General features: G+C 31.7%; 1 protein-coding gene across 2 annotated transcripts in view; it reads left to right on the forward strand.

Moving 5' to 3' along the window:
- The first annotated feature begins 385 nt into the window (after positions 1-385).
- LOC114335146 (juvenile hormone acid O-methyltransferase-like) overlaps positions 386-14,063 on the forward strand; it is a 51,158-nt gene continuing 37,480 nt past the window's right edge. The window contains exon 1 of one of the 2 annotated variants that reach the window (XM_028285318.2): positions 386-547. The gene's annotated coding sequence lies outside the window, so the exon portion shown is untranslated. The remainder of the gene's footprint in view (positions 548-14,063) is intronic. The other variant, XM_028285321.2, reaches the window with a different exon arrangement.

Raw genomic sequence — 14,063 nt, forward strand, 5'->3', positions numbered from 1 at the left:
CTTGCCATTATATTTGCGAGAAGTGATCCGCTAACTTTATGTAAATAATGTAAATTACGGCTAAAAATTAAAAACTACTATTAAACTTTTTTTCTGTTTTAAAAATTGTGTGATACTTTTTGTGATTAGTATATTTACGGGGTAAAAGAACATTTCCACACAAAATAATATTAGTACTATGATCCAATTAAGAGACATAAGTTCTAGTGTCAATTATATTCTAGTACATTCTGGTTAATCTTAGGTTATCCTCATGTCAATCTTAATTTAACGGATGTACGCGTAATTTTGAAATCACTATAATGAGGCGATAATTACCTTTCATTAAAAATTTAAATGCTTTTTAATGTATAATATAAATAAAGTGCGTGTGGGTCATAATTCTGAAAAAACAACTTATTCTGCATTATCGTATTATTTTTATCATCCGTAAACAATTGTAAATTTTTTATACATTTTGTCATATTATATTCTATATATAAATGTTTGTCATTTAACATATCGTTAGCATTTATCTGGTTTAAGTTTATATAGAAGTTTTCACGAGGTAAGACTCTAACCTAATTTTACTCTATTATCTTTTAATTTTTAGTGTAGCTTAAGTATAGCCTTTAGGCAAGGTTAGTTTTTATAATTTATAAATATAAAGATGATAAGTGTTTCCTCTTCTTCTAGTACCGACTCCACTAATCAAGGTTGACTATAATCATTGCAAATTCGTCTCTACCTTCTGCTTTTCTGAAAAGCGTATGTGTGTTTAAGCCGGTCCAATCACAAATGTTTTTCAGCCAGGATATTAATTTTTCGTCTACCAGGACACCTTTTTTCCTTCGACTTTACACTTCATAATCCGCTGTAACTAGTACTATACTAAATTTACAATCAAGATACAGTAGAAATAAACAAACCAAGACACGTTAAATACTACTAGGAGCACTCCCGAATCATAATTTACAATGTTTATACATTGTAAATCCCAAATCATGATTTCAAAATTTATACATTGTAAATTATGATTCGGGAGGGCTCCTAGTAGCATTTAACGTCTCTTGGTTTGTTTATTTCTACTGCATCTTGATTGTAAATTTAGTATAGTACTTATCATTTCTAAATATTAAATATTTTGCATAATGAAATAATACAAAGAAAAAATTAGGAAACGCGAATAGTTTAAAAACGTTACTGATTGTTGTTAGTAGCTGGTCAGTGCAATTGGAGGTTCGATATCATCATCACTGTATTTACTCTATCTAACGCTGCTCTGAAAATTTTTGTAGAACTACATTTAAACCAGTTCCTTAAATTCTTCAACCATGGCACTCTCCTTCTTCCTATACTCCTTGCGCCTCTTATTTTTCCCTGCATTATCAGTCTTAGCATTTCATATCGCTCTCCCCTCATTACCTAGTCCAGATATTGTAACTTTTTTATTTTTGGTGTGTTTATTATTTCGTATTCTTTGCCGATATCCACGTGCAACTTTTAAGTCCATATTACAGAATCGAAAACACGCAGCATCTCAAATCTCTTACTGTCATTTCTAATCTAAGGTCTTTGTTGCAGATAATTGTTTTTATTTTTACAAACGCATTTCTTGCTATTTCTATCCTAGCTCTTATTTCTTTTGTTTGATAATTTTTATCTGAACTCCAGGTTCCTAGGTATTTAAATGTATCAACCCTTTCTATTTCTATCGGTACATTTCCCAAATGTATGTTTGTTTGTATATTCTTTTTCTTAGTTATTATCATTTATTTGGTCTTTTTTATGTTCATGTTTAGTCCATATTTTCCACAGAAACTGTTTATTTTGTTTAGCAGTAATTGGAGTTGTTCATCAGAGCCTGCCATTATCACGGTGTCGTCTGCAAATCTTACGTTATTAATAAATCTTCCGTTAACTTCATTCCTTGACTTTGAGGTAGTAATGCTTCCTCAAAAATGGCTTCACTATATACCTATGTACAATAAATAGTAATGGAGACATAATACATCCCTGCCTGATACCTATCCTGATTTTAATTTCTGGACTGGGTTTGTTATCTAGTACAATTTGTGCTATTTATTTTAGTAAAGGTTAATTATTAATATTAGTTTCTTTTGTGTATTTGTTTTGTCTTTAGAATTTGGACTAATTTTTCATGTCTTACTTTGTCGAATGTTTTCTCAAAATCAACGTAACAAACATGCACATCTACATTAATATCCATGCATCTTTGGCTATCACATTAAAAGCAAATATAGGCCAGGAACCGAAGCTTTTCACCTCGCAATTTTTACAGAATGGATCGATTTGCTTGAAAATTTGAGAATAAGTAGTGGATAGTCCAAGGATCAAAATCTATATGAGGCCGAAAGGCGCTTTTGCCATGGGGGTGATGGGGTGGAAATGTTTTATTATATTTTGACCGCAAAAATTAATAAAAACATTCATTCTAAGCAAAAAATGTTCTATGCATTTTTTTGATCAAATTAACAGTTTTCGATTTACAGTAGACTCCCGTAAGTTCGGCCACCTCGGGACCGGACCCTAGACCGAACTTAAAAGTGGCCGACCTAGCCGATGGTTATCTAAAAAATGCCCATTTATTGTTTGTATGGATCTAGCAAAAACAAAACACTTGTACATTAAGTAGAAGACAATACAGAGGAATACTCTGACATATATTTAACATATATGAAAAGATAGACCGTTACAAAAATACTATAAAACAATACTTACAGAACTCTAGGCCTAATGAAATTTAAAAATAATATTGCATATTGGTGGTTTGGCTTCTTAAACACTTAAAAAAGTCAGTAATTTTTTTCTGAATTTTCTTTTCTAATGATTTTTGATGTGCAAAGTATGTGACTAATGCTCAGAGAGCCGGCCGGATTAAGCGGAGACCGAACTAACCGAGGCCGAACTTACGGGAGTCTACTGTATTCACTATCGAAAGTGTTAGTTTTGTATAGAAAAAATCAATTTTTTTCGATATACTCATTTACGATTCACTCAATTTTTATTTTTGCCGTAGAAATTTTTTTTTCTTAAACCAGGTTCTTGGGAATTAAATAACCTAAAATTAAAAAAAAATACCTACAAAAAATGTTTTGAAACATTTTTTCGTATCTCTGATGCTAATATTTCTATTGTGAAGAAAATGGCATTTTTTACCAAACTACAAAAATTCGTTATTCGCTTTTAACTCCAGTTTTTTTTTAAACTGATCACTCTAAGCCAGTCAAACTTCTAGAATCTATTAACAATACATAAATAAATAAGAATACATAAGGCAAATCACTAAAAATATCGCTAATTTAAATTATTATACTTCCAATTGGATTTCTCCTTTTTTGTTTTTTAAATTTATTGATTTTTTTAACCGTCACTTTTTTATTTTCTATCTTATAAAGTTTGGTAAAAAATAATTTTCTAGGTTTTTACACGATCCATAAGCCTATTAATATTAAATCTTTTTAAAATCCTCAATCGCAAAAAGAGGTGACTTTGAAAGGGTTGGTAAAGGTGGTTTTTACATGTTATTACAAGTTTTAATTGTCAATAGCTTACTCAATTTTTGACGTAGAAAAAATATTTGAAAACCAAGTCCTTGTGAATTAAATAAGCTACAATTTGATATTTAAACATTTTTTCATATCTCTGATGCTAATCTTGCTATTCTGAAGAAAAAGCCATTTTTTTCCAAACTACAAAAATTCGTTATTTGCTTTTAACTCCATTTTTTAAAAACTAATCATTCTAAGCCGGTCAAACTTCTAGAACCTATTAATAATATATAAATAAAAAACACCAAATAATGTCAATGACTAATTTTAATTAGGGTGGTAATTAGGGGGTTGCCTTCGATCACTTTTTCGCTGAAAAAAATAGGGACTGACCTTCTTTTCATTTTAAGTCCCTTAATTTTCGAGCTAGAGACTTTTAATTTATTTGTGAAGATAGATATTTTTAAATACTTTAAATTAGTTTCAACAAGTTCTCCTCGAAAAATGCATAGTTTTCCCGTCTTTTGACTTTGAAACTACAATATTTAGCATTTGACGAAGAAGAGCAAACATATAATTAAGTATAGCTCGATTACTATTGGTTTTAAAGAAAATTTAAAAAAAGTTTTTGTTTATTTTTTCAAAGGGTATATTTTTGTTAAGTAAAGATGTTTTGATAAACCGACAACTTTTGAAGTTATTAGCAGAAAACTTATCAAAACATTGATTTTTTTGATATAAAACTAACTTTTTCGATAGCGAATAAATCGAAAACTATCAATTTTATCAAAAAAATACATAGAAAGTTTTTTGCTTAGAATGAACGTTTTTACCAACTTTTGCGATTAAAATTTAATAAAAAAATTTCCACCCCCCGAGATGGGGTGGCAACCACCCCCATGGTAAAAGCGCCTTTTGGCATCATATAGATTTTGAGCCTTGGACTATCTACTACTTATTCTCAAATTTTCAAGCAAATCGATCCATTCTGTAAAAATTGCAAGGTTTTGTCTTATTTTAAGCTTCATTACTTGGACTAATAACGCTTCTCTGGTTCCCAGTCCATTTCTGAACCCAAACTGACTATCATCTGTTCGTTCTTCTAGTTTTTTATTCATACAACAATGTATTATTTTCAAGAATAATTCCAGAGCAAGAGTTACATATTAATGATATTCATTATTATTTTCATTCTGTATTCACTACAATGTTTCGCGTTTGTATTTTTAGGGATAGCACAAAATATGGAGAGCAACCATTGTTTCGGTATGTGTCCGGTTTCGTACATTATGTTAAATAAGTCTATTATAATGACTAAGGTTTCATCATTTATGCATTTTAAGCTTTCTACTAGGGATGGGAAAACCTACCGGTTATAAACTAAAACCGGTTTTTTAATTCGCAATAACCGGTTTTAGCGGTAGTTTTTTCTCCCTTTTATAACCGGTTTTTTCTTTTTACAGTAATAACCGGTGAAAAATCGGATAAGTTACTTCTGAAAAATATAAGGAATTCGAAGAAAAAATATTGTTTGTTTAAATTCATCAATAATTCTTGATTTGTTTAATGTTTATACATATTCGTGACTCTCGCAGTCATTGAAATATGTTTAAGAAATGTGATAAGCTGAATTAGCTGTTTTGATGAATTTTAGAATAAGCATGTCTTGCTTGTATACCTACATAAACGAGAATAAACTTGTATTTATAAATCCAGGAGAAAAAAACCATTCCTCTGAAATCATTAAAAAAAATGAAATTAATAATATTGTTTTGTGAATGTTGTGCAAAAAGGATTTTTTTTTCGGAAATAAAATACACATACAAATTGAAGACAATAATACGTCCAGTTCAGAATTTTAAGATGAATTTTATAAGTTTTACCATTTTTGATGTTACATTTTTGTTTTATAATTCATATGTATATACCTCTACACGTTATAGTATAATTTGCTTCATAATTTATTACGTTTATAGTCTTATACCTAATTTCACCACCATTTGTATTTTGCAATTACAGTAGAACCCCGCAAATCCGAACCCCGCAAATCCGAACTTTCGGCAAATCCGAACCAACGGAAAGTGAAAAAAAAAATTTTAAATTCAAAATAAAAATTTAGAAACATGTTTATTATGTGAGAAAATAATTACGTAAGATGCTAGCTACAGTATTAAACACTGCAACACTAATGGGTGAATAAAAGCGTCGAAGACTAAACACAATCAATAAAGGAATGTGCATAATACACATTTCCCATGGTATACTATGAACGAAAACATTGAAAAAGATAAGAAACATGAGGAACATAGTGTAATCAATATCCAGACTACAAATTAAATGAATCATTTACATGACCGAATTCTCATGTCCCGTGACGAAACAAAACTACTGGCGTTAGCGATTTAATATTTCAGTAATCTAAATATTTTTCAGCTTTAGAATATTGGAGGCATAAACGTGCGGATAACGTTTCATAAAGGGATCGGTGGCAGTCCAAATCTTTTAAAAATCATCTTCGTTAGCTTCTTAGGCTAACTTTCGGATAATCCGAACTTTTCGGAATCCGAACAGGCTGTCCCCCAATTAGTTCGGATTTGCGGGGTTCTACTGTATTTGATATTATTTGGAGCCGAAATTTTCATTGCGTTAGTCTATTATAAAGGGTGTAACAAAAAGATAGGTAAGAAATTAAATCTCATATTCTGGGACCAAAAATAGATCGATTGAACCTAACTTACCTTGGTACAAAAGTGCACATAAAAAAATTTGCTGCCCTTAGAAATACATATATCGAAAACTGTTAGGGATTTTGTATTAAAAATGGGCATGTGGAGTATCACAAACTAAAGTGCAATACAAATTTAACGTTTTAACCTATTGGGGATTGAATATTGATTCAAAAAACCGAAAACCGGTTTTTGGAATAACCGGTTTTTTTGACTGGTTATAACCGCCAGGTTAAACCGTAAGTAAAAAAACCGGTATAACCGAAAACCGGTGTTTTGACAAAAACCGCCATTCCTAGCCCTGGGTACATAGACTTAATACAGAAATAATGTTTTTCACTTTTTAATAAGCTTTATTTTTGCTTAGAATATTTTTTCGATAAAATACTTACTTTTTGGTTTATTTGCGACAAACAGCCTGAACAGGTGGTTATTTTGTTGAAAAATAAAAATACCCACTCGCAAATAACTCGAAAAGTATTGACTTAGTGAACAAATTCTATTGAACAAAAGTTACTTAGAATTAATCAGTTCATCCACTTCCGGACTTATTTTAAAGGTATATTGTTTTACCCCGAGAAGGGGTGAAATTCACCCCCAAGGTAAAAGCACACATCGGCACAATATCACTTTTTTTTTGAAAAGTTAGCAATGTGGATACCAAATTTCATATTAATCCAAACGGTTCTTTAAAATCCAGAGCAAAAACTGTGTAAATAAAATATAGTGAGGGGCAAAATTATGGAATAAATTCATTTTTTAGAGAACATGAGATTTTGAAGCGAAATCCCGAAACATAATATATTATGCTAGTGACGTCATCCACCTGGGCGTTATGATGTCATCGGTGATTTATTTAAATGGGAATAGGAGTCGTGATATAGGGATAGGTTAGTTAATTTGAAAGGCTATTTAATTCTATTTTCAGTAGTATAAATATTACCAATAATTGGTTTTACAGGGTGGCCAAAAAAATAATTTTTGAATTAAATTAATTCACACAAAAAGAAGAATGTAATACATTCTATGTAATTACATACTATGTAATTTATTTAATTCAAAATACATTCTACTGTTGCCTGAAAACAGAAAAAAATATTTATGTTACAAATAAACATTGATTTTCGCTTAAATTAAACGTTCAAACTGCCAAGAGGCATGTGGGTGGCAGTTTGAACATTTAATTTAAGCGAAACGCAATGTTTATTTGTCAAACAACCATTTTGTTCCATTTTCTGACAGCAGTAAAATATATTTTAAATTAAATAAATTACATTCATCCTTCTTTTTGTGTCAATTAATTTAATTTAAAAAAAATTTTAACACCCTGTATAAATAATTATGTTAATGTTTATAAATAATTATATTAATGCTTATAAATAATTATGTATTACCAAACAGTGAATTGAATAACCTTCATATCATGGATATGCCAAAAAATCATAATTTAAAAATAAAAATCGACCTCTTTCGGGATTTATCTAGAAAATATCCCGTTTTCGTAAAAAATAATTTATTCCATAATTTTGCCCCTCTCTGTATTTATGTTATGAATATACAAATTTTAAACTTACGCTTCTTGCTTGATTAAGTAATTAAACTATATGATATAAAATATTATTTACGTGAGAACTACAAATTAACAAGTAATTAAGTTAATAACTAATATTACTTAACAATTATTTCCTAATATTAATATCGTTTGTATACAAAATTAATTATTAAAGTATTCCACACATTTAAAGTAAATTTGTGAATTGATAGGCAAAAACAGGGTCGGTATTAGGGTGGGCCGAAAAAATATTTTTTTATCCGATCGAAATGGGGTAGGTTTTAAAAGTTGCATTTGGGGTCCTAAAAGAAAATTGCAAAATATTTTTGCTGAAAAAAAATATCTTCAGTCTGCGCATTTGACTTAAAATTTCAGTTTTTTTGGTAAAAAGTAACTTTTTGGAAATAATTTTGTACACATTAAGAAATGAGATAGAATGACCGGGTAGCGTTATATATGTTTGTTAACACTAATAGAATAACCCCAAACAGTTTCATTTGTCTTATGCAACATCTTCAGTATGCGCAAGAACCACCAATTTACGTGATTTTAAGGTTAAATACAATATTTTTATACCACTTACCTTTTCTAATATTTGAAGTCTAGTTGTTTTGAAAAGTATACAGTCAGCTTTTTTCTGTACATTTATCGAGGATAATATATCATCATTTATGCAACTCTTCGCTAGTTCATAATGAACTACCCAGGACTCACCACGAGGAGGTGGTTGCATGTCGAGTCCCACCCGCGCCCTCCCTTTCACCAAACCATGAGAGCACTTTGTTCTTTTTGCTTAGGCTTTGAACTCTTTCTTAGAGTCAAACTTAGGCCGTATTGCTCTGTCAAATAGTCTAGTTCTGATTATTTCATCCCTTTCCTTTTCACCGCACACTTGTAGTGCTGATCGTGTGACTTCTTTTACTGCTCTTTCGACAGCTTGAGTATGTGTCGGTAATTTTCCCAGCACACCTTCTGCAAGAATATCTGACACGGCGTCAACCAATATTCTGTTGAGGTCCTCTTCTGATAGATGCATGGTAACACGGGGCTCAGTTACATCCATAAACTGCCTGAATTAAATTAAATCTACGTATTCTTTGGCAGAAAAAATTATTTTAGGAATTTCAAAAAGTCGAACTCTTTCTCTGTCGTTTTTTCTTCTGGCTTTTAGTATTCGTCTGATCGCAAGCTGACGAATGTGTTCCCTGTCATCGGAGAGCATTGTCACAAGCATATTTTCAGGATGTGCGAAGTATGCATTATTTTGAATGCACTTATGAATCATTTTCATTTGTTCGTGTGACATATATGATGAAAAGTCCTGCTTGAACCATCCTTCAGTTTGTGATTGCATTTGATAGTGAACCAGCTTGGAGCATAAACTAAGGCAACATATTTGGCTAAATCTTTCAACTGATCTGATGGTGAACTAGATGCAATGTACAATCGGAGTGCACGATTGGCAGTTGTCACCCACCGTGCATGATTCAACTTTCCAGGACTTCTATCCCCAAATCCTGGTGGGGATTCTCCTTTAGTAACTATTTTGCATATGTCGTATAAATATTTCTGATCCATACTCAAATATACTTTGTTTAAATCTGGAAACAGCACTTCAACTGGGCTCATTATCGGTTCAAACTTAGTTGGAGTTTGTTTGTGGCAGTCAGCTAATGCTTTGCCAATTGAACCGCTAAAGCCATGAGGGCCAGATGTTTGACCATCTAAAAATTCAAAAAGATGTCTCAGTGGAAGTTCATTGGTGTGTAACTAACACACCACCCATTGTAAAGGTTTGTCTAGTTTAGTTTCCAGTATTCTTATAACACCATTACTTTTGCCTGTGTTAGTTGGACATCCATCACATCCAACACAAACCAGTTCCGACAAACTAATTTGTTTATCTGACATAAACTGCATGATTGAATTAGCTATGTCCACAGCTTTACCTGATAATGGTTTGACGTGCCCTACATATTTTGATCCTGTTTCTTGAATAATAGATAAATGATCTTCTTTATGGACACGACGATGTTTTTTCCCGTCTTCACTAGTTTCAATGAATTTTGACTCTAAGAAAGAGTTCAAAGCCTAAGCAAAAAGAACAACGTGCTCTCATGGTTGGGTGGAAGGGAGGGCACGGGTGGGACTCGACATGCAACCACCTCCTCGTGGTGAGTCCTGGGTAGTTCATTATGAACTAGCGAAGAGTTGCATAAATGATGATATATTTTCCTCGATAAATGTACAGAAAAAAGCTGACTGTAGACTTTTCCAAACAACTAGACTTCAAATATTAGAAAAGGTAAGTGGTATAAAAATATTGTATTTAACCTTAAAATCACGTAAATTGGTGGTTCTTGCGCACACTGAAGATGTTGCATAAGACAAATGAAACTGTTTGGGGTTATTCTATTAGTGTTAACAAACATATAGAACGCTACCCGGTCATTCTATCTCATTTCTTAATGTGTACAAAATTATTTCCAAAAAGTTACTTTTTACCAAAAAAACTGAAATTTTAAGTCAAATGCGCAGACTGAAGATATTTTTTTTCAGCAAAAATATTTTGCAGTTTTCTTTTAGGACCCCAAATGCAACTTTTAAAATCTACCCCGTTTCGATCGGATAAAAAAATATTTTTTCGGCCCACCCTAGTCGGTATTATATTAGAAGGTAGACAGAAAAGTGTGAATAATAGTATAGTATTTCTCCTTTCTCGTAAAAGAGAATACAATCGATATGTAAGATCGTGCTTCTAGGCCTGGATCCCGCGTACCAAAAAAAAAGTTTATTAATAGCAAGCTGAAAATTTGTTAATAGCTTAACGGTGTCTAGTCGGACAAACGTTGATGTATGGGAACACTAGAACGGGGAAGTTTTAATTGTGGAACTTAATTTTAATTGTGGAACGTGTCACCCTGACAAGTTTATGACTGTGAAAACTGACAGGTTGTTTTTAAGTTTATTCAATAGCAAACTTTATATTATATTATATGAAAAAAATGTTTGTCCCACAGATATGTTGGACAATTTAATAAGTTCGACAGGTAGGACATGTCAAATAATACGAATAATGTTGGTGGTAAATAGCAGTCTGAGCAGTCTGATTTTTGCATGAGAGTTTAATGGTAGGGGAGCCCAAGTGGGGATTTTTGCAGTTACTCGAGCACGTCAGATTATTACATAGGGAGAAACCTTGTGCCCTGAAAATGTACCTCTGCCATATATTGGCTCCTAATTAGGGGAGTTCGTTAAGGAGGGGTCGAAAAAAATCTATCCTTTAGAAAAACTCGAAATCGTCGGATTAAGATAAGGTAAGTTAAGTACATGCAAAACAGTGTATGTTTCAAAAATCTGACGATTTGAGCGGAACGTAGGGAGATAAGTGAGTCCCAAAGTTTCACAAGAAAAGAGCGAGTATTTCGCGAAATGAATGATAGATCGAAAAACTAAAAAATACGTCCTCAATATTTTTCAAAAATCTATCGAATGATATCAAACACGACCCCCCACGGAGAGGGGTGAGGGGGGTAAATTTAAAATTTTAAATACGAGTCCCGCGATATTTCCCGAAATGAACATCATATCGAAAAACTGAAAAGTACACTTATTCAATATTTTTGAAAAATCGATCGAATGCCACCAAACACGACCCCCCACGGGGGTGGGGTGGGGGTTGCTTTAAAATCTTAAATGGGAGCCCCCATATTTTATTGCAGATTTGGATTCCTTACGTAAAAATAAGTAACTTTTATTCGAGACATTTTTCCGAATTATGGATAGATTGCGCTATAATCTAAAAAAACGCTTGTTGGAAATGGAAAATTAAAATAAAAATGGAAAGTTCCCTCTAAAAGAGAAAACTTTACTTAACTTTTTTGGTTTTAGGACCTACTTTTCACAACCCAATAGGTCCCCATAAAGCTTGAGTGACTGCACATAAAGCTCGGATTTTAGGCAAAATGCCTTTTTTTGCCTATTTTGCCTATTATAATTGTTTTTTTAAATTTTTTCCTTTTTTCGTAAATTCCGCCTATTTGTGCCTTTTTTAAAATTTCATGGTACTACCCATGATATTATTCTATTACTAAACCATTCTATAATAAAATTTTGGGTCAATAATAAAATATCAATGGTTTGTTTATATAACAGATTTCTAGGAAAATGTACCTGATCGAGACTTGAGGGTTAACTATTTGGAAATCCCTAAGCTTTATTAGTTTATTATCAGTTGTACAGTCGGTTACTGTATCAGAGTTTAGTCACAAATTGCTATATCCTAGTTTAGTTTTGTTGCGTATACCGAAAAGCAAAGAACACGTTTTAAAACGTTTTAGACATTTGTGTTAAAGGATGACATCTAAATTAAGGCTATGGATCGCACCTTATTCGGAACTTTCTCTAGAAGGAGATGGAGCATTTTGTAAGCCATGCGGCAAATCGGTAAGTTTTATTTTTTCTCTTTTTTTCTCGTCCACAACATAACTAAATTCTAAAGCGGTTTTAGAATTCTAATTATTTTTTTTAAATTCTTCGATTTCAAGTAGAAAAAAGTACTTTATTGACCAGCATTGTAGAACCCCACTTCATAAACGTAATTTGGAAAACTTAAATTCCTCTAAGTTAGCCCAAATATTTCTGCGGGATAGTTTAAGCAGTTCAAAAAAAAGGAGGAAGACGCATTTAAATTTGATTTATGCCAGATGATGATTGCATCCAACCTTCCTCTATACAAAGTTAATAACCTTAGTTTCAAATGCTTTTTCGAAAAATGTCTTAATAAATCCTTACCGGACGAGAGTACATTGAGAAAACATACTGTGGAAAATGTTATGTGGAATGTATTTCAAAAATTAAGCGGGAGTTAGAGGGCAATTTTTTGTATATTATCGTGGATGAAACGACAGATGTATGCGGCAGGTATATAGTTAATTTAATGATTGGAATTTTGAACGAAAACTTTGCGAGAAAACCTTATTTAGTTGCCGTTAAAGAATTGGAAAAAACAAACAATTTAACAATAATTCGATTTATACAAGATAGTTTAACAAAGCTCTTTTTACCCAACCCTATACCAGTGAATAAAATAGTTTTAATGCTTTCAGATGCTGCGGCATATATGTTAAAAGCTGCTGTTAATTTAAAGATTTTTTATCCTAATTTAATTCATTGCACTTGTGTAGCCCACGGGGTAAATAGAATTGCTGAAGAAATAAGAAATCTGTTTCCGTTGGTAAATAATTTTATAAATTTTATGAAAAAAGTTTTTGTAAAGGCTCCGTTGAGGGTGCAAATATATAAAGAAAGACTTACCGGTGTCCCTTTGCCACCTAAACCAGTAATTACAAGGTGGGGAACCTGCCTCGAGGCAGTTTTTTTTTATTTTGAACACTGCAATGAAATAAAATTAGTTATGTCAGAATTTGATGATGATATTTCCGAAGCCATTCGAGAAGCAAAAAAAAATATTAAAAAATCCCAAATTGAAACAGGAACTCGCTTATATCAATGACAATTATAAATTAATAGTTACCACAATTACCTTATTAGAAAAACAAGAGATAAATTTATGTGAGTCAGTAAAATTAATAGATAATTTAAAGACGAAAATTAAATCGGCACCTGGAAGTAACGGTCAATTAATTTTTAAAAAAATGAAATATGTTTTCGACAAGAATGAAGGTTTTTCGTTTTTATCTAATGTTGAAGTTTTGAATGGGACATTTTCCGAGGAATTACAAATTATGCCAGATTTATTATCCGCTCTGAAATATGCTCCAATTACATCTATCGATGACGAACGTTCGTTTTCAATGTACAAATTAATTTTAAGTGATCGAAGACATAGTTTTAAGACCGAAAATATTGAAAAACATTTAGTTGTTTCTATTAATGATAAAATTTTAAGTGGTTACAATGTTTAATTACTAATTAACAGTTATTTAATTACTAGTTTATTTATACTAATGTTATGATTATGTGTAAATATACCTGCCTTAAGTTAATATTACGTTAATTCACTTTGTACAATAAATAATAAGTTATATTCCTTTATTGCCTATATTTTGCCTAAATGTTAATATTCCTGCCTTTTTTAATATAAATCTTTGCCTTTATAGGCGCCTTTTTCTTCAATTTTTGTTGCCTATAAATCCGAGCTTTAACTGCACATTTAGCATACTTTGCTCCCCTGTCATAATTAAAAGGATAACAAATCAATTGGCAGTTCCGTCCGACAAAATACATGGGACGTTTTCGTAGTCTGACGTTCGAAACCTGTAACCTGTTCCA

The sequence above is a fragment of the Diabrotica virgifera genome, chromosome 1 (genome assembly GCF_917563875.1).
Source record: "Diabrotica virgifera virgifera chromosome 1, PGI_DIABVI_V3a".
Classification (NCBI taxonomy): Eukaryota; Metazoa; Arthropoda; class Insecta; order Coleoptera; family Chrysomelidae; genus Diabrotica; species Diabrotica virgifera.